The sequence below is a fragment of the Oratosquilla oratoria genome, chromosome 12 (assembly GCF_046742065.1).
Source record: "Oratosquilla oratoria isolate Oo_2021 chromosome 12, ASM4674206v1, whole genome shotgun sequence".
Lineage (NCBI taxonomy): Eukaryota > Metazoa > Arthropoda > Malacostraca > Stomatopoda > Squillidae > Oratosquilla > Oratosquilla oratoria.
The window spans coordinates 37,166,670-37,187,743 of NC_134788.1; the positions used below are offsets into that span (position 1 = coordinate 37,166,670).

Genomic DNA, 21,074 nt, shown 5'->3' on the forward strand with positions numbered 1-21,074 from the left:
CACTCCTCTCTCAGCTTCTTCTTGTACTCCTTCTCCTTTTCTTTCTCATTTAAGCAGTTCACTCCAAGCACCTCCCTACCTTTCGTCCTTTTCCTCTTTCTCCATCTATCCTTCACTCTCATCTTACCTTCCACCAAAAAAATGATCTAATATTCCCCCACTCTCTCTCTTTAAAACATGTACATCCTTAACTCTTCCTATTATACTCCTATCTACCACTACATAGTCCATTAACGTTCTATCTACCACCCTACCATCCACCACCCTCTCCCATGTGTATTTATGCTTGACTTTCTTCCTAAACACTGTATTTGTTATCATGCAACTCTCTTTCTAGACACATCTCCACCATCAACTCTCCACTACGATTCTTTCCTGGAACTCCACATTTCCCAACCACTCTGTCTATTGGTTCATTTCCTACCCTAGCATTAAGGTCTCCCAAAACCACTACATTGACTTTTCTCCCTAATCCCTCTATGCACTCATTTAAATCTATCCAAAAAGCCTCCCTTTCTTCTACACTCTTCTCACTACCAGGCCCATATGTACCTCCAAAAACTCTGTAGATTCTGATTTCGGGAGACGTCACGAAGCACATTTTATTGTTTCTGTGAAATTCCGGGACACTCTAAAAACGAGTCACTGTAACGTCATTGGGAATGGCCAACGACGAGAATATTTTGTTCATGATCATGGTGATTTTGTTCACTGGCGAGGTCCCCAAAAGACGTGTTCTATGGGAGTGTCGCGAGCCTACAGCCACGACGTGATACCAGCGGCACCAAGCAAGAGGTAGAGTACGCTGGGGGTTTTTTTCGGCGGGCACTTTTGCAATCGTTAAATTGCGAGAAGAATGCGACGCAACGTCTGGGCAGAAGTTGAGGCAATTCTAATAGTCTTGTGAGGTAGTTACTAGTTACGAGAAAGGGATACATGATCCTAACCTAACCTAACCTAAAACTAGCTTAGACGAGGAATGGCAAGCGCGCAGGTGGGGGTTATGTAACGCATCGGACCCTCCAATCAAAACAATGAGAAATAAGATCAAATGGTAATACATAGGTAAAATGTATCAATCATAATTACAAAGTACAAGGATACAAAAATGTAGTATGGTGAATTAGTTCAACTAATCGAGAACTTGAGACATTTCAATTTTAACATTATAACGCTTGTGATGACTTCGATCATGAGTCTATGAAGACATCTTGGAAGACGGGGGTGGGAGGTATTCCTGAATGAATAGAAGATAGAGTCGATAAAGCACTGCAACCAATTAGCGTTAAACTCTCACAATAGTTGCTGGAGGGAAGGGGAGCAAAAATACCAAGAAGTAGTTACTGGAGGCCTTAAGACTTCCAGCGCTTCCATAGAGCGAAGGTAAAGTAATATCTGAAGGGGCTGAAAAGAGACAAAAGTAAATGGGAATTACTAGGAAGTGTGTCACAACGCCAAAGTTGTGACATCTTTCTCATTAAAGAGTATAAATGAAAGTCAAATAATAATACACAGCCCTTCTTATTCTTCTCTTTTCCCATGGTATTTGTATTATGTATAAGTGAATTAGCCCGGATATATTTTTTCTAGTTTCCAGCGTGCTATGCACAAACTGTAGATAGAGAAGTGTGTTGGAGTGGGAACAAGAAAGAGTAGTTACCCCTAAAAATTGGTCTTAAGTTTTCTCTAGCTAGTTGTAAATTACGTTCTCTCCAATCAAGAGTAAACAAAATTTATGATAAAGAATGTATATGGAGTTACAACGATCCACGGAAGTCTGGAGATATTTCAAAGATATACGAAAACGAAGTACAGGTGAAAACCATACGGGTAATAAATAGAAATAATTTGTAGGTACTCACAAACGGGTTATATAGTATTTTCTGTATAGGCAGACAAGTATGATATGGTGGGATTAAACTTTATCTGGATAAAATAAAGATTTTGAAAGTTCTGTCTCAGAAAAGAAGAAATAACCCCCAAAATGGTGTAAATTACATAATTTGGTAAAGATAAAAAAATAATGGCCTATCTGGTGCTCACAACAACCTCTCAAATTGGGTATAATTTACTTTATTCACTCAAGCATAACTAATTTTAATTTGTCAGGTTTCCTAAGGTTAGGTATATGTTTCTAAGCATGTATGCAGATATTTCTACTTTATGTTCCATTTTTTAAGTATATGATATTTTCCTTCTTATTTCTCTATTATTTTATACCACTTTCACCATCCCCAAAATCATTGCCACATTTAATTTCCATGCAGTCCTTGCTGTCAAAGCACTGAAATTAGCCATATATGTAATGTGCATTTTGTATATAGAATGGAGTATGTGTACATACTTTGACTTTTTTCTTTTCTTTTTCCTAAGGCTTTTATTCTCATGACAGAATCTATTAGTTATCAATACCATTAGTATTAGCTCATTTCTGGGAGACTAGGATGAGAAATGCCCCAGTATTAATAAAGATGTTTACCAGTGTCACATATGTAGTTACCTGTGTCATCAGCTATTTCTTATCATTCTGAATATTTTGAACTCCATATATAATACTGCAAATTAATGGTAATGTCAGCAATGATGTTAAAAAAAATTGAAAGTGGTGAACATCTTGGTATATAATAGAGAGGTTTGCTGGTCTCACAGCATATCATCTACTAGCTCTCATCATTTTCAGTATTTTGAATCCCATATATTAGTACCCCAAATTAGTGGTAACATTGGTAGTGATATTTAAAAAATTGAGACTGATAAACATTCAATCCACTATTGGGTCTATGGGGAAGGCTCCTCTCCCCTAAGCTAGGCCATACACGCCAAACTGAGGGATCCAGGGAGGCTTGCATAGCTCAATAAAATGCACACCACATCTGCTTAGATTTAATTAGTATAGTTTAAATTAGGTCATGTTAGTTTGTTTAGATAGGTAAAATTTAGTTGGTAAGGATTGCAATGGTTGGTCAGGGCAGTTTTTTTATATATCTAGTTTTCTTTATATCTTTATTTAATTTAATTTATTTATTCACTTATTCTATCAAGGGGGATGAGTGACTTGTACCCACCAGTACCTCAACCTTGCAGATTTACCTAGTTGTATTTACCTAATTGTATTTTACAGGAGTGGAGCTATGCTCGTGTTGACCCATTTTTGTATCTCTCTACATCTAGTTTGCTTTTGAATTCATGTATATTTCTGGCATTAACTTTTCACTGTTCCAGATGTCAATTACCCTGTGAAACTGTTCTTTTTCAGGTCTCTTCTGTAACTGTCTTTAGTTTCTTTGCGTGTCCTCTTGTTTCTTTTTTGTATCATTTTGATAGGTCATCTCTATCAAAAACTTCCATTCCTTTCATAATTCTAAAGATGGTCAACAAATCGCCTCTCTCCCCTCTCTGCTCTAGTGTTATCAGTAGCAATTTCTCCAATCTTTGTTCATATGTCAAATTTGATAGTGTAGGTGCCATCTTGGTCCCTGCTCTCTGGATTCTTTCTAATTTCTTCGTGTTTTTTTTTATGCTTGGTGCCAACAATGATATAGCATATTCTAGTTTCAGTCTTATTAATGCATCAATTAATTTCTTACCCATCTCTTCATCCATGTAGTCGAAGGCCACTTTCATAGATCTTAACAGATTGTCTCTCCAAATATCTATCAAGAACTTCCATTCCTTTCATAATTCTAAAGATGGTCAACAAATCGCCTCTCTCCCTTCTCTGCTCTAGTGTTATCAGTTGTAATCTCTCCAATCTTTGTTCATATGTCAACTTTGATAGTGTAGGTGCCATCTTGGTCGCCGCTCTCTGGATTCTTTCTAATTTCTTTGTGTTCTTCTTTGTACTTGGTGCCCACAATGATATAGCATATTCTAGTTTCAGTCTTATCAATGCAACAATTAATTTCTTAGCCATCTCTTCATCCATGTAGTCAAAAGCCACTTTCATATATCTTAACAGATTGTAAGTCTCTCCAAATATCTTGTTTATATGTTTGTCAGGAGTCAAGTCACTTGATATGATTACTCCTAGGTCCTTCTCTGAGTTAACTTTTTTGACTTCTTTTATCTCCAATCATATAGTTTCCTGAGACTCTATTTTTGCCTTTTCCGAATTCCATTATGTTACATTTCTTGGTGTTGGAATTCATTTCATGTTTCTGACTCCATTTCCTTACTCTATGTAAGTCATCTTGTAACGCTCTGCAATCTTCTTCTGTTTTCACTCTCTTGAGCAATTTAGCATCATCGGCAAAGAAGTTCATGTAACAATTTACTCCTTCGTCAATATCATTTATGTATATGGCAAACATTAAGGGTGAAATAAAGAAGACCCTACCAACTATAGACCAGTCTCTAACAAGTACAATAGCAAAAATTTGTGAAAGAATTATCAACAGTAGATAGGAAAAATATTTAGAAAAAAACAATGTGTTAATCCAAGGCAATTTGGATTCAGACAAGGACGATCATGCATCACCAATTTAATATGTTTCTATTCAAGGCTAATAGATATAATACAAGAAAGAAATGGATGGGCTGATTGTGCATTTCTAGACCTAAAAAAAGCTTTTGACAAAGTACCACATAAGAAGTTGCTTAAGAAATTAGAAACTACAAGAGGAATACAGGACAAACTGCTTAAATGGATGGAAGACTTTTTGCAAGAAAGAAAAATGAGAGTAGTGATAAAAGACACACACTCAAAATGGGATGACGTAATAAGCGGTGTTCCATAAGGAACAGTTCTGGCCCCAATAATGTTTGCTATATATATTAATGATATGGATGAAGAAATTGAAAGTTATATGAGCTTCTTTGCAGATGATGCAAAACTATTAAAAAAGTGAACACGGAAGAAGATTGTGAGTCACTACAGAGTGATCTAAATAAAGTACAAGAATGGAGTAGGAAGTGGGAGATGGAGTTCAACACTAAAAAGTGTAGTATAATGGAATTTGGAAAAAGCAAAAACAGAATAACAGGATCATATAAATTGGGAAAAGAAGGAATAAAAAAAGTAGAAAATGAGAAGGACCTGGGAGTCATTGTTATGAATAATATGTCACCTGAGAAACATATAAATAAGATTTTTGGAGAAACTTATAATTTAATAAGAACAATCAAAGTGGCATTTACATACCTGGATGAAGAAATGGGGAAGAAAATTCTAATAACTCTGATAAGACCAAGATTGGAATATGCTGCAACGATGACGACACCAAGTACAAAAAAAATATATAAAAAACTTGAAAGAATACAAAGAGCAATTACAAAATTGGCACCAACATTCAAAACTATCATATGAAGATAGACCAGCAAAACTTGAACTACAGATACTAGAGCAAAGAAGAGAGAGAGGAGATTTGATAGCTATTTACAGAATCATGAAAGGCATAGAAATTATTGATAGAGAGAATCTGATAAAATGGGATGATAGAAATACAAGAGGGCATGGAAAGAAAATCAAGAAAGACAGCTATAGAAGAGATGTGAAAAAGAACAGCTTTCCTCACAGAGTAATAGACAATTGGAACAAGTTAGATGAGAAAGTGGTGTGTGCAAAAACAATACATGAATTTAAAAATAGTTTAGATAAAATGAGATATGAAGACGGGACACCAGGAGCATAGCTCCCCTTCCCGTAAAATACAACTAGGTAAATACACACACACACACACACACACACACATATATATGTGTTTATATATATATATATATATATATATATATACACATATATATGTATTTACCTAGTTGTACCTAGTTGTATTTTACGGGAAGGGGACCTATGCTTATGGTGTCCAGTCTTCATATGTCATTTTATCTAAACTGTTTTTAAATTCATGTATTGTTTTTGCACACACCACTTTCTCATCTAACTTGTTCCAACTGTCTATTACTCTGTGAGGAAAGCTGTTCTTTTTCACATCTCTTCTATAGCTGTCTTTCTTGATTTTCTTTCCATGCCCTCTTGTATTTCTATCATCCCATTTTATCAGATTCTCTCTATCAATAATTTCTATGCCTTTCATGATTCTGTAAATAAAGCTATCAAATCTCCCCTCTCTCTTTGCTCTAGTGTCTGCAGTTCAAGTTTTGCTAGTCTCTCTTCATATGATAGTTTTGAGAGTGTTGGTGCCAATTTTGTAATTGCTCTTTGTATTCTTTCAAGTTTTTTTATGCATTTTTTTGTACTTGGTGACCACATCGTTGCTGCATAGTCCAATCTTGGTCTTATCAGAGTGATTAGAATTTTCTTCACCATTTCTTCATCCAGGTATGTAAATGTCACTTTGATTGTTCTTATTAAATTATAAGTTTCTCCAAAAATCTTATTTATATGTTTCTCAGGTGACATATTATTCATAACAATGACTCCCAGGTCCTTCTCATTTTCTACTTTTTTTATTCCTTCTTCTCCCAATTTATATGATCCTGTTATTCTGTTTTTGCTTTTTCCAAATTCCATTATACTACACTTTTTAGTGTTGAACTCCATCTCCCACTTCCTACTCCATTCCCATACTTTATTTAGATCACTCTGTAGTGACTCACAATCTTCTTCTGTGTTCACTTTTTTTAATAGTTTTGCATCATCTGCAAAGAAGCTCATATAACTTTCAATTTCTTCATCCATATCATTAATATATATAGCAAACATTATTGGGGCCAGAACTGTTCCTTATGGAACACCGCTTATTACGTCATCCCATTTTGAGTGTGTGTCTTTTATCACTACTCTCATTTTTCTTTCTTGCAAAAAGTCTTCCATCCATTTAAGCAGTTTGTCCTGTATTCCTCTTGTAGTTTCTAATTTCTTAAGCAACTTCTTATGTGGTACTTTGTCAAAAGCTTTTTTTAGGTCTAGAAATGCACAATCAGCCCATCCATTTCTTTCTTGTATTATATCTATTAGCCTTGAATAGAAACATATTAAATTGGTGATGCATGATCGTCCTTGTCTGAATCCAAATTGCCTTGGATTAACACATTGTTTTTTTCTAAATATTTTTCCTATCTACTGTTGATAATTCTTTCACAAATTTTTGCTATTGTACTTGTTAGAGACTGGTCTATAGTTGGTAGGGTCTTCTTTATTTCCCCCTTTATATATAGGTACTATATTTGCTTTTTTCCAATCTTTTGGAACTTTTCCTTCTTTCAAGGAACTGTTTATTATGCTATGTATTTTGTCTGCCAGTTCATTTCTGCATTAATTCAAAATCCAGTTTGCTATTTCATCTGGTCCATGCAATTTTCTGACATCAAGATTACTCAAGTGTTTCATTATTTCATTCTTTGTTCTATTTCTTTCATAGGGGGGACTTTCTCCTTCCATTCGATCTCTTCCGGTTGTATGTTCTCCCTTATAAACACTGATTTACAATGCCTGTTCATAATTTCTGCCATTTCTATTTCCTCTGTGTATTCAACTTCTCCTTGTCTTGATTTCTCCAAATCTTGTTTGTTTTTCAGTTTGTTGTTTACAAATCTGTAGAATAGTTTTGGTTGATCTTTACATTTTTCTATGACATCTTTTTCATATTTTCTGTTTTCCTCTCTGCACGCTTGTACATATTCATTTCTATAACAAGTATATATTTTCCATTTTTCAGGCCTTTTGTCTTTCTTCAAATTTGGTCCAAGCTTTGTCTCTTTTGTCTTTTAACTCCCTACAACTTTTGTTGTACCAGCACTTTACATATTCTTTTTCTTGTTTTTGTCATGGGACATACTTTTCCACTTTTTTTTTCTTTTTCTTTTTTGTCAAAACATTCCATTTGTCTTCTACTGTTGTATCTTCTTTGTGTATTCTTTCTCAGTTTTCATTTTGAAAGAATTCTCTTATTTGATCAAAATTTGTTTTTTCATACATCAATCTTCCTTTTCTATATTGTTAATTTCTTTTTGTGTATTTTTTTCTCATGTAGTTCTAGTTCTATCAATATGTGGTCACTTTTAATTATTGGTGCCTGGTATTCTATCTTTTCCACTATTTCAGGTTCTGATGTGATTATTAGGTCTAGTCTCGATGGTTCTTCTTAATTTCTATACCTGGTGTTTTCCTGAATCCATTGTGTCATTGTGTGGTCAATAATCATCTCAAGTAGAACATTTCCCCATGAGTCTTCCCAGCAGATTTCTTTGCAATTAAAGTCGCCCATCATAACTATTCTTCCTCCATCTTCCATTATCTTGTTTAATGTTATTCTTGTGTCTTCTAACATACTTTTATGTTCACTCTCTTCCCACGAGGCTGTTTTTGGAGGCACATAGTTTATTACAAACTTTCTGCTCTTCTTATCTCTGTCTTCTACTTCTATCATAATCATCTCTACTCTATTCTTTCCATATGTGACACTCCTCACGTTTATATCCTTCTTAGTCAGGAACATAACTCCACCCCCTTGTTTTATCTCTCTGTTTCTAATCCAATAATTATATGTATTGTGTCCTATGCTGTTGGGTGGTAGTGGACCTTTTAATTTTGTCTCAACAATTCCCATTATGTCCGGATCTTTTTCCTTCAGATACTCATTCAGTTCATTCAGTCCTGTTATTAATCCATCTATATTTGTGTAGGACACTCTTAACTTTCTGTTATTTCCATTGTATTCTCTGTTTCTTTTTTGTTTCTCTCTGTTATGGTCCATTTCCTCAATTTCATATTCACTACTCTCCAGTAGAATTCTTCTTTTTCTGACTCCGTTCTGGTCTCGTTTTTTTTTCTTTAGCTTCTTTCCTTTTCATTTTTTCTTCCTCTCTTTCCTCTTTATTTATTCCTCTTTTTATACATACCCTTTTATATTGTTCACTTGCTGCTAGCTTCCCTGTTTTTGCTAAGATATTCTCTGCTGTTGTTTGTGATCTGAATTTAATCTTAATTGGTCTGGTCTTATCCGTACTATACTTTCCGAGCCTAAACATCTCATCAATTTGTTTGAAGTTCTATCTAGGTTTATGTTTCTCTTCCATTCCCAATATAATTATACATTTCTTTTTATCTGCTAACTCTCTTACTATATTCTCCTTCTGTCTCATCACTTTGATAAGTTTGTTCTTTCATTTGCTGTTTAATTGTATCAGTAAATGCAACTTTACTGTTTTCCTGTATTTTTCTCCACCCCTGTGCTTCTTTTGCTATGGCCTCTTTATTGTCTTTATTGTTCCATTTTAATTCTTCATTCTACTCTTTTACTTCTTTTAACTGTCTTTTTAGTTCTTCTATTTCATTAGTTAAGTTTTTGTTCGCCTTCTCTAGTTCTTCCAATCTTTCAACCCTTTACACAATTTTTGACATTCTACCGAACCTAATCTCCCAATGTTTGGTCATTTGTTCAAGTTTTTCCTCTAGTCTTGCCAGTCGGGGGAGGTTGGTATCTGCCCCCCATTAGATCCATGGAAATTATTATCCTCACCTTCTATTGTGCTGCTCATATCTATGTTTCTAATCTTTACATTTTTGTTAGTCCCTTCATCGTCACTAAATTGATCTGGCCCGCGTTTGTTTACATGGCGTCTGCCTGCCTGGACCAAGTCCTCTCCTTCCTCATTTCCTTCCATTTCCCTCAGTAATCCCTCCCCTTCTCCTTTTTCCTCACTTTCCCACTACACCACGAGCAATCCCCTTCCCTACAAATACAATAGGTACTGCCTTTGCATTGAGATCCACGAAAATTTCACTTTTTCTTCAGGACGTCAATCCTCGCCGTCTGTCCGACGGAAGTGTGTGTGTGTGTGTGTATTTACCTAGTTGTATTTACCTAGTTGTATTTTGCGGGAAGGGGAGCTATGCTCGTGATGTCCCGCCTTTGTATCTCGCAGTGTCTAGTTTGTTTTTAAACTCATGAATGGTTTTTGCGCATACTATTTCATTGTCCAGTTTGTTCCAAGTGTCCAAAACTCTATGAGGAAAACTTTTTCTTCAGTTCTCTTCTATAGCTATGTTTTTTTATTTTCTTTCCATGTCCTCTTGTGTTTCTTTTGTCCCAGTTAAGTAAGTTCTCTCTATCGAGTACCTCTGTGCCTCTCATGATTCTGTAGATGGTCAATAGGTCACCTCTCTCTCTTCTTTGCTCCAGTGTCGGTAACTCCAGTTTAGCCAATCTCTCCTCGTATGATAGGTTTGCAAGTGCAGGTGCCATTTTTGTAGCTGCTCTTTGGATTCTTTCTATTTTCTTTATATTCTTTTTGGTACTGGGGGACCACAATGTCGCCGCATACTCTAATCTAGGCCTTATCAATGTAACCAATATTTTTTTTTATCATGTCTTCGTCCAAGTATGTAAATGCCACTTTTATTGATCTTAGCAAGTTGTAAGTCTCCCCGACAATTTTGTTAATCTGTGTATCATAGGACAAGTCGTTCGTGATAATTACTCCCAAATCTTTTTCGGATCCTACTTTCTTTACTTCTTTGGTTCCAATTGTATATTTTCCTGATATTCTGTTTTTGCTTTTTCCAAACTCCATTATGCTACACTTCTTAGTATTAAAGTCCACTTCCCATTTCTGACTCCAGTTCCATACCCTATTTAGGTCTTCTTGCAGTGCTTCACAGTCCTCATCAGTTTCTATTTTCCTTAGCAGTTTGGTGTCATCAGCAAAGAAGCTCATGTAGCAGTTCACGTCCTCGTCCATGTCATTCATATAGATAGCAAACATTATTGGTGCCAGCACAGATCCTTGCGGTACTCCACTGATCACCTCTTTCCAATCCGAATATTTTTCTCTGAGCACTACTCTCATCTTTCTACCAGTCAGAAAGTCCTCTATCCATTTTAGTAGGTTTCCTTGTATTCCTCCTATGTGTTCCAGTTTTTTTAGTAGTTTTCTGTGTGGTACTTTGTCAAAGGCTTTTTGCAAGTCTAGGAATGCACAATCAGCCCATCCATTTCTTTCTTGTACTATGTCTATTAGTCTTGAGTAAATGCATATTAAGTTTGTGGAGCATGATCTACCTTGTCTGAATGTGTATTTACCTAGTTGTATTTTACGGGAAGGGGAGCTATGCTCGTGGGGTCCCGTCTTCATTTCTCATTTTATCTAAACAATTTTTAAATTCATGTATTGTTTTTGCACACACCACTTTCTCATCTAACTTGTTCCAACTGTCTATTACTCTGTGTGGAAAGCTGTTCTTTTTCAAATCTCTTCTATAGCTGTCTTTTTTTATTTTCTTTCCGTGTCCTCTTGTATTTCTGTCATCCCATTTTATCAGATTCTCTCTATCAGTAATTTCTATGCCTTTCATGATTCTGTAAATAGCTATCAAATCTCCTCTCTCTCTTCTTTGCTCTAGTGTCTGTAGTTCAAGTTTTTGTAGTCTCTCTTCATATGATAGTTTTGAGAGTGTTGGTGCCAGTTTTGTAATTGCTCTTTGTATTCTTTCAAGTTTTTTTATACATTTTTTTGTACTTGGTGACCATATTGTTGCTGCATATTCTAATCTTGGTCTTATCAGGGTGATTAGGATTTTCCTCACCATTTCTTCATCCAGGTATGTAAATGCCACTTTGATTGTTCTTATTGAATTATAAGTTTCTCCAAAAATTTATATGTCTCTCAGGTGACATATTATTAATAACAATGACTCCCAGGTCCTTCTCATTTTCTCCTTTTTTATTCCTTCTTCTCCCAAATTATATGTGTGTGTGTGTGTGTATTTACCTAGTTGTATTTACCTAGTTGTATTTTACGGGAAGGGGAGCTATGCTCGTGGGGTCCCGTCTTCATATCTCATTTTATCTAAACTATTTTTAAATTCATGTATTGTTTTTGCACACACCACTTTCTCATCTAACTTGTTCCAACTGTCTATTACTCTGTGAGGAAAGCTGTTCTTTTTCAAATCTCTTCTATAGCTGTCTTTTTTTATTTTCTTTCCGTGTCCTCTTGTATTTCTGTCATCCCATTTTATCAGATTCTCTCTATCAGTAATTTCTGTGCCTTTCATGATTCTGTAAATAGCTATCAAATCTCCTCTCTCTCTTCTTTGCTCTAGTGTCTGTAGTTCAAGTTTTTGTAGTCTCTCTTCATATGATAGTTTTGAGAGTGTTGGTGCCAGTTTTGTAATTGCTCTTTGTATTCTTTCAAGTTTTTTTTATACATTTTTTTGTACTTGGTGACCATATTGTTGCTGCATATTCTAATCTTGGTCTTATCAGGGTGATTAGGATTTTCCTCACCATTTCTTCATCCAGGTATGTAAATGCCACTTTGATTGTTCTTATTAAATTATAAGTTTCTCCAAAAATCTTATTTATATGTTTTTCAGGTGACATATTATTCATAACAATGACTCCCAGGTCCTTCTCATTTTCTACTTTTTTTATTCCTTCTTCTCCCAAATTATGTGTGTGTGTATTTACCTAGTTGTATTTACCTAGTTGTATTTTACGGGAAGGGGAGCTATGCTCGTGGGGTCCCGTCTTCATATCTCATTTTATCTAAACTATTTTTAAATTCATGTATTGTTTTTGCACACACCACTTTCTCATCTAACTTGTTCCAACTGTCTATTGCTCTGTGAGGAAAGCTGTTCTTTTTCAAATCTCTTCTATAGCTGTCTTTTTTTATTTTCTTTCCGTGTCCTCTTGTATTTCTGTCATCCCATTTTATCAGATTCTCTCTATCAGTGATTTCTATGCCTTTCATGATTCTGTAAATAGCTATCAAATCTCCTCTCTCTCTTCTTTGCTCTAGTGTCTGTAGTTTAAGTTTTTGTAGTCTCTCTTCATATGATAGTTTTGAGAGTGTTGGTGCTAATTTTGTAATTGCTCTTTGTATTCTTTCAAGTTTTTTTATACATTTTTTTGTACTTGGTGACCATATCGTTGCTGCATATTCCAATCTTGGTCTTATCAGGGTGATTAGGATTTTCCTCACCATTTCTTCATCCAGGTATGTAAATGCCACTTTGATTGTTCTTATTAAATTATAGGTTTCTCCAAAAATCTTATTTATATGTTTTTCAGGTGACATATTATTCATAACAATGACTCCCAGGTCCTTCTCATTTTCTACTTTTTTTTTTCCTTCTTCTCCCAAATTATTGTGTGTATTTACCTAGTTGTACCTAGTTGTATTTTACGGGAAGGGGAGCTATGCTCGTGGGGTCCCGTCTTCATATCTCATTTTATCTAAACTATTTTTAAATTCATGTATTGTTTTTGCACACACCACTTTCTCATCTAACTTGTTCCAACTGTCTATTACTCTGTGAGGAAAGCTGTTCTTTTTCAAATCTCTTCTATAGCTGTCTTTTTTTATTTTCTTTCCGTGTCCTCTTGTATTTCTGTCATCCCATTTTATCAGATTCTCTCTATCAGTAATTTCTATGCCTTTCATGATTCTGTAAATAGCTATCAAATCTCCTCTCTCTCTTCTTTGCTCTAGTGTCTGTAGTTTAAGTTTTTGTAGTCTCTCTTCATATGATAGTTTTGAGAGTGTTGGTGCCAGTTTTGTGATTGCTCTTTGTATTCTTTCAAGTTTTTTTATACATTTTTTTGTACTTGGTGACCATATCGTTGCTGCATATTCTAATCTTGGTCTTATCAGGGTGATTAGGATTTTCCTCACCATTTCTTCATCCAGGTATGTAAATGCCACTTTGATTGTTCTTATTAAATTATAAGTTTCTCCAAAAATCTTATTTATATGTTTCTCAGGTGACATATTATTCATAACAATGACTCCCAGGTCCTTCTCATTTTCTACTTTTTTTATTCCTTCTTCTCCCAAATTATATGATCCTGTTATTCTATTTTTGCTTTTTCCAAATTCCATTATACTACACTTTTTTGTATTGAACTCCATCTCCCACTTCCTACTCCATTCTTGTACTTTATTTAGATCCCTCTGTAGTGATTCACAATCTTCTTCAGTTTTCACTCTTTTCAGTAGTTTTGCATCATCTGCAAAGAAGCTCATATAGCTTACAATTCCTTCATCCATATCATTAATATATATAGCAAACATTATTGGGGCCAGAACTGTTCCCTGCGGGACACCGCTTATTACTTCATTCCATTTTGAGTGCTGATCTCTTATCACTACTCTCATTTTTCTTTCTTGCAAAAAGTCTTCCATCCAATTTAGCAATTTACCTTGTATTCCTCCTTCATATTCTAATTTCTTAAGCAACTTCTTATGTGGTACTTTGTCAAAAGCTTTTTTTAGGTCTAGAAATGCACAATCAGCCCATCCATCTCTTTCTTGTATTATATCTATTAGCCTTGAATAGAAACATATTAAATTGGTGACGCATGACCGTCCTTGTCTGAATCCAAATTGCCTTGGATTTAGTACGTTGTTTTTTTCCAAGTATTTTACCCATCTACTTTTGATAATTCTTTCACAAATTTTTGCTATTGTACTTGTTAGAGAGACTGGTCTATAGTTGGTAGGTTCTTCTTTATTTCCTCCTTTATATATAGGTACTATATTTGCTTTTTTCCAATCTTCTGGAACTTTTCCTTCTTTTAAGGAACTGCTTATTATGCTATGTATTTTGTCTGCCAGTTCATTCCTGCATTCTTTCAGAATCCAGTTTGCTATTTCATCTGGCCCATGCGATTTTCTGACATCAAAATTACCCAAGTGTGTCAATATTTCATTCTTTGTTACTTCTATTTCTTCCATAGGGGGGACTTTTTCTTTCCACTCAATCTCTTCAGGTTGTATATTTTCCCTTGTAAACACTGATTTAAAATGTTTGTTCATAATTTCTGCCATTTCCATTTCCTCAGTGTATTCAACTCCTCCTTGTCTCAATTTCTCCAAGTCTTGTTTGTTTTTCAGTTTATTGTTTACAAATCTGTAGAATAGTTTTGGTTGATCTTTACACTTTTCTATAACATCTTTTTCATATTTTCTTTTTTCCTCTCTGCACTTTTGTACATATTCATTTCTATAACCATTATATATTTTCCATTTTTCAGGTCTTCTGTCTTTTTTCCATCTGGTCCAGGCTTTGTCTCTTTTGTCTTTTAACTCCCTACAACTTTTGTTGTACCAGCATTTTACATATTCTTTTTCTTGTTTTTGTCTTGGGACATACTTTTCCACTCCTTTTTTGTAAATTTTTGTCAAAATATTCCATTTCTCTTCCACTGATGTTTCTTCTTTGTATATTTCTTCCCAGTTTTCTTGTTGGAAGAATTCTCTTATTTTATCAAAGTTTGTTTTTTCATACATCATTCTTCCTTTTCTATATTGTTCATTTCTTTTCATATATTTTTCTTCATTAAGTTCCAGTTCAATCAATATGTGGTCACTTTTACCTATTGGTGTTTTATATTCAATCTTGTCCACTATTCTAGGTTCAGATGTAATTATTAAGTCTAGCCTCGATGGTTCTTCTTCATTTCTATACCTAGTGTTCTCTTGTATCCATTGTGTCATTGAATGGTCAGTAATCATCTCAAGTAGAGCATTTCCCCATGAGTCATCACCACTCTTTACTGTCATTTCTTCCCAGCAGATTTCTTTGCAATTAAAGTCGCCCATCATAACTATTCTTCCTCCGTCTTCCATTATTTTAGTTAATGCTATCTTTGTGTCCTCTAGCATACTTTTATATTCACTCTCCTCCCATGAGGCTGTTTTCGGAGGCACATAATTGATCACAAATTTTCTGCTCTTCTTATCTCTGTCTTCCACTTCTATCATAATCATCTCTGCTGTATTCTTTCCATATATGACACCTTTCACGTTTATATCCTTCTTAGTCAGGAACATAACTCCACCCCCTTGCTTTTTCTCTCTGTTTCTAATCCAATAATTGTATGCATCATGTCCTACACTGTTGGGTGGTAGTGGGCCTTTTAATTTTGTTTCTACAATTCCCATTATGTCCGGTTCTTTTTCTTTCAAATAATCATTCAGCTCATTCAATCCTGTTATTAATCCATCTATATTTGTGTAAGACACTCTTAGTTTTCTGCCACTTCCATTGTGTTCTCTGTTTCCCTTATGTTTTTCTTTTGTATGTCGAACTTCCTTAGTTTCATGTTCACTACTCTCCAATAGAATCTCTCTTTCTCTGACTCCGTTCTGTTCTCGTTTTTTGTCTTAGCTTCCAGTCTTTTCTGCTTTTCTTCCTCTCTTTCCTCTTTATTCATTTCTCTTTTTATCCATATCTTTTTGTGTTGTTCACTTGTTGCTAGTTTCCCTGTTTTGGATAATATATTCTCTGCCGTTGTTTGTGACTTGAATTTAATCTTAATTGGTCTGGTCTTGTCTGTGCTATACTTTCCGAGTCTAAATTTCTCTTCGATTTGTTTCATAATTCCTGGTTCATCTTCCTGAACTGATTCTAGTAATTGGCTTACTTTTTCATTTTCCTCTTTGATTCTTGTGGTTCTATCTGTGTTGTGTTTCTCTTCCATTCCTAATATAATTATACATTTCTTCTTGTCTGCTAAATCCCTTACTATATTCTCCTTTTGTCTCATCACTTTAATAACTGAGTCTTCAGTATGTTCTTTCAATTGCTGTTTGACTATGTCAGTGAATGAAATCTTATTTCCTTCTTGGGTTTGCTTCCAATTTTTACTTTCTTTAGCTATTGTTTCTCTGTTTTCTTTACTATTCTTCTTCAATTCCTCATTCTCCCCCTTAACCTCTCTTAACTGTCTTTTTAGTTCTTCTATTTCATCAGTTAAGTTTTTATTCGCCTTTTCCAGTTCTTCCAATCTTTCAACCCTTTTTAAAATGGTGTTCATATGACCTAACCTACTCTCCAAGTCCTCGATCACCTTATCAACCTTCATCTCTAGTCTTGTCAGTCGGGGGGGGTTTGTGTCCCCCCCACTCTCTTTAAATCCCTTGAAAATATTCTCATCACTTTCTGCTATATTGCTCCTATCTATACCTCTAATCTTCACATTCCTATTAGACATGTTATCATCCAACTCGTCTTGGGGTCGTTTGTCTACCTTACGGCGGCCCGTCAGGGCCATTTCCTCCACCTCCTCATTACCTTCCATTTCCCCAGCAATCCCTCCCCCTCTCCTCTTTCCTTACTTTCCTACTACCTCACGAGCAATTTCCCCCCCCCCCTGCAAATACAAAAAGGCACTTCTCTTTGCGTTGGTATCCACAATCTGCACTTTTCTTCAGAGCGTTCGTCAAGCCGTCCGTTCGTTGAAAGTGTATTTACCTAGTTGTACCTAGTTGTATTTTACGGGAAGGGGAGCTATGCTCGTGAGGTCCCGTCTTCATATCTCATTTTATCTAAACTATTTTTAAATTCATGTATTGTTTTTGCACACACCACTTTCTCATCTAACTTGTTCCAACTGTCTATTGCTCTGTGAGGAAAGCTGTTCTTTTTCAAATCTCTTCTATAGTTGTCTTTTTTTATTTTCTTTCCGTGTCCTCTTGTATTTCTGTCATCCCATTTTATCAGATTCTCTCTATCAGTAATTTCTATGCCTTTCATGATTCTGTAAATAGCTATCAAATCTCCTCTCTCTCTTCTTTGCTCTAGTGTCTGTAGTTTAAGTTTTTGTAGTCTCTCTTCATATGATAGTTTTGAGAGTGTTGGTGCCAGTTTAGTAATTGCTCTTTGTATTCTTTCAAGTTTTTTTATACATTTTTTTGTACTTGGTGACCATATCGTTGCTGCATATTCCAATCTTGGTCTTATCAGGGTGACTAGGATTTTCCTCACCATTTCTTCATCCAGGTATGTAAATGCCACTTTGATTGTTCTTATTAAATTATAAGTTTCTCCAAAAATCTTATTTATATGTTTCTCAGGTGACATATTATTCATAACAATGACTCCCAGGTCCCTCTCATTTTCTACTCTTTTTATTCCTTCTTCTCCCAAATTATATGATCCTGTTATTCTGTTTTTGCTTTTTCCAAATTCCATTATACTACACTTTTTTGTATTGAACTCCATCTCCCACTTCCTACTCCATTCTTGTACTTTATTTAGATCTCTCTGTAGTGATTCACAATCTTCTTCAGTTTTCACTCTTTTCAGTAATTTTGCATCATCTGCAAAGAAGCTCATATAGCTTTCAATTCCTTCATCCATATCATTAATATATATAGCAAACATTATTGGGGCCAGAACTGTTCCCTGCGGGACACCGCTTATTACTTCATTCCATTTTGAGTGCTGATCTCTTATCACTACTCGCATTTTTCTTTCTTGCAAAAAGTCTTCCATCCAATTTAGCAATTTACCTTGTATTCCTCCTTCATATTCTAATTTCTTAAGCAACTTCTTATGTGGTACTTTGTCAAAAGCTTTTTTTAGGTCTAGAAATGCACAATCAGCCCATCCATCTCTTTCTTGTATTATATCTATTAGCCTTGAATAGAAACATATTAAATTGGTGACGCATGATCGTCCTTGTCTGAATCCAAATTGCCTTGGATTTAGTACGTTGTTTTTTTCCAAGTATTTTACCCATCTACTTTTGATAATTCTTTCACATATTTTTGCTATTGTACTTGTTAGAGAGACTGGTCTATAGTTGGTAGGTTCTTCTTTATTTCCTCCTTTATATATAGGTACTATATTTGCTTTTTTCCAATCTTCTGGAACTTTTCCTTCTTTTAAGGAACTGCTTATTATGCTATGTATTTTGTCTGCCAGTTCATTCCTACATTCTTTCAGAATCCAGTTTGCTATTTCATCTGGCCCATGCGATTTTCTGACATCAAAATTACCCAAGTGTGTCAATATTTCATTCTTCGTTACTTCTATTTCTTCCATAGGGGGGACTTTTTCCTTCCACTCAATCTCTTCAGGTTGTATATTTTCCCTTGTAAACACTGATTTAAAATGTTTGTTCATAATTTCTGCCATTTCCATTTCCTCAGTGTATTCAACTCCCCCTTGTCTTAATTTCTCCAAGTCTTGTTTGTTTTTCAGTTTATTGTTTACAAATCTGTAGAATAGTTTTGGTTGATCTTTACACTTTTCTATAACATCTTTTTCATATTTTCTTTTTTCCTCTCTGCACTTTTGTACATATTCATTTCTATAACCAGTATATATTTTCCATTTTTCAGGTCTTCTGTCTTTTTTCCATCCGGTCCAGGCTTTGTCTCTTTTGTCTTTTAACTCCCTACAACTTTTGTTGTACCAGCATTTTACATATTCTTTTTCTTGTTTTTGTCTTGGGACATACTTTTCCACTCCTTCTTTGTAAATTTTTGTCAAAATATTCCATTTCTCTTCCACTGATGTTTCTTCTTTGTATATTTCTTCCCAGTTTTCTTGTTGGAAGAATTCTCTTATTTTATCAAAGTTTGTTTTTTCATACATCATTCTTCCTTTTCTATATTGTTCATTTCTTTTCATATATTTTTCTTCATTAAGTTCCAGTTCAATCAATATGTGGTCACTTTTACCTATTGGTGTTTTATATTCAATCTTGTCCACTATTCTAGGTTCAGATGTAATTATTAAGTCTAGCCTCGATGGTTCTTCTTCATTTCTATACCTAGTGTTCTCTTGTATCCATTGTGTCATTGAATGGTCAGTAATCATCTCAAGTAGAGCATTTCCCCATGAGTCATCACCACTCTTTACTGTCATTTCTTCCCAGCAGATTTCTTTGCAATTAAAGTCGCCCATCATAACTATTCTTCCTCCGTCTTCCATTATTTTAGTTAATGCTATCTTTGTGTCCTCTAACATACTTTTATGTTCATTCTCCTCCCATGAGGCTGTTTTCGGAGGCACATAGTTGATCACAAATTTTCTGCTCTTCTTATCTCGGTCTTCCACTTCTATCATAATCATCTCTACTGTATTCTTTCCATATATGACACCTTTCACGTTTATATCCTTCTTTGTCAGGAACATAACTCCACCCCCTTGTTTTTTCTCTCTGTTTCTAATCCAATAATTGTATGTATCATGTCCTACACTGTTGGGTGGTAGTGGGCCTTTTAATTTTGTTTCTACAATTCCCATTATGTCCGGTTCTTTTTCTTTCAAATAATCATTCAGTTCATTCAATCCTGTTATCAATCCATCTATATTTGTGTAAGACACTCTTAGTTTTCTGCCACTTCCATTGTGTTCTCTGTTTCCCTTATGTTTTTCTTTAGTATGTCGAACTGCTTTATTTTCATGTTCACTACTCTCCAATAGAATCTCTCTTTCTCTGACTCCGTTCTTTCCTCGTTTTTTGCCTTAGCTTCAATTCTTTTCTGCTTTTCTGCCTCTCTTTCCTCCTTATTCATTTCTCTTTTTATCCATACCTTTTTATATTGATCATTTGTTGCTAGTTTCCCTGTCTTGGATAGAATTTTCTCTGCCGTTGTTTGTGACCTGAATTTAATCTTAATTGGTCTGGTCTTATCTGTACTATATTTTCCGAGTCTGAATTTTTCCTCAATTTCCTTTATAATTTCTGGTTCATCTTCCTGGACTAATTTTAATAAACTGCTTACCCTTTCATTTTCCTCCTTGATTCTTGCGGTTCTATCTGGGTTATGTTTCTCTTCCATTCCTAATATAATTATACATTTCTTTTTGTCAGCTAATTCTCTTACTATATTCTCCTTCTGTCTCATCACTTTAATAACTGAGTCTTCATTATGTTCTTTCAATTGCTGTTTGACTATGTCAGTGAATGAAACCTTATTCCCTTCTTGAGTTATTCTCCAATTTTTAGCTTCTGTAGCTATTTTCTCACTGTTTTCATTACTATTCTTCTTCAATTTCTCATTCTCCTCCTTTACATTTCCTAACTGTCTTTTTAGGTCCTCTACTTCTTCAGTTAAGTTTCTGTTAGCCTTCTCTAGTTGTTCCAATCTTTCAATTCTTTGGAGAATGGAGCCTACATTACCTAACTTACGTTCCAAGTCCTCGATCACCTTATCAACTCTCTCCTCTAGTCTTATCAGTCTGGGGGGGGTTGTGTCCCCCCCACCCTCTTTAAATCCCTGGAACATATTCTCGTCACTTTCTACTGTATTTCTCCTCTCTATACTTCTAATCTTTACATTTTTATTTGCCATTTCGTCATCCGGTGGTCGTTTCATGTTGACCTTCCGCCCGTCTGCCTGGGCCAAGTCCTCCACATCCTCATTAC

General features: G+C 35.0%; 1 protein-coding gene across 2 annotated transcripts in view; it reads left to right on the top strand.

Annotated features, from left to right (window-relative positions):
* The first annotated feature begins 1,721 nt into the window (after positions 1-1,721).
* The window catches only part of LOC143030687 (uncharacterized), a 42,373-nt gene continuing 23,020 nt past the window's right edge, over positions 1,722-21,074 (top strand). The window contains exon 1 of one of the 2 annotated variants that reach the window (XM_076193870.1): positions 1,722-1,830. The gene's annotated coding sequence lies outside the window, so the exon portion shown is untranslated. The remainder of the gene's footprint in view (positions 1,831-21,074) is intronic. The other variant, XM_076193871.1, reaches the window with a different exon arrangement.